This window comes from Arachis stenosperma, chromosome 9, assembly GCF_014773155.1.
Source record: "Arachis stenosperma cultivar V10309 chromosome 9, arast.V10309.gnm1.PFL2, whole genome shotgun sequence".
NCBI classification, from domain to species: Eukaryota; Viridiplantae; Streptophyta; class Magnoliopsida; order Fabales; family Fabaceae; genus Arachis; species Arachis stenosperma.
In genome coordinates, this window is record NC_080385.1 from 64,327,727 (window position 1) to 64,328,615 (window position 889).

Consider the following 889-nt stretch of genomic DNA (forward strand, 5'->3'; position numbering starts at 1 on the left):
TTCTCTATCTGTTGCTGAGAAGATGATGGGAAAGGCTTGCTATTGCTGAGCCTGTTTCTTCCACCATTATTAAAGTCTTGTTGAGGCTTTTGCTGATCCTTCCATGAGAAATTTGGATGATTTCTCCATGAGAAATTATAGGTATTTCCATAAGGTTCACCCATGTAATTTACCTCTGCCATTGCAGGGTTCTCATGATCATAAGCTTATTCTTCAGAAGATGCCTCTTTAGTACTGTTGGATGCATTTTGCCATCCATTCAGACTTTGAGAAATCATGTTGACTTGCTGAGTCAACATTTTGTTCTGAGCCAATATGGCATTCAGAGCATCAATTTCAAGAACTCCCCTCTTCTGAGGCGTCCCATTACTCACAAGATTCCTCTCACAGGTGCACATGAATTGGTTATTTGCAACCATATCAATGAGTTCTTGAGCTTCTGCAGGTGTTTTCTTTAGGTGAATGGATCCACCTGCAGAATGGTCCAATGACATCTTAGAGAACTCAGATTGACCATAATAGAATATATCCAAAATGATCCACTCTGAAAGCATGTTAGAAGGACACTTTTTGGTCATCTGCTTGTATCTTTCCCAAGCTTCATAGAGGGATTCACCATCTTTTTGTTTGAAGGTCTGAACATCCACTCTAAGCTTGCTCAGCTTTTGAGGAGGAAAGAACTTAGGCAAGAAGGTCGTGACCAGCTTATCCCAAGATTCCAGGCTATCTTTAGGTTGTGAGTCCAACCATGTTCTAGTTTTGTCTCTTACAGCAAAAGGGAAAAGCATGAGCCTGTAGACTTCAGGATCTACTCCATTAGTCTTAATAGTCTCACACATCTGCAAGAACTCAGTTAAAAATTGATAGGGATCTTCTGATGGAAGTCCAT

At 40.5% G+C, this 889-nt stretch overlaps 1 non-coding gene across 1 annotated transcript; it reads left to right on the top strand.

Annotated features, from left to right (window-relative positions):
• The first annotated feature begins 548 nt into the window (after positions 1–548).
• Positions 549–656, top strand: LOC130953659 (small nucleolar RNA R71). The gene has a single exon (XR_009075821.1). It is a non-coding gene; the product is annotated as a small nucleolar RNA R71 (small nucleolar RNA).
• Positions 657–889: the final 233 nt, after the last annotated feature.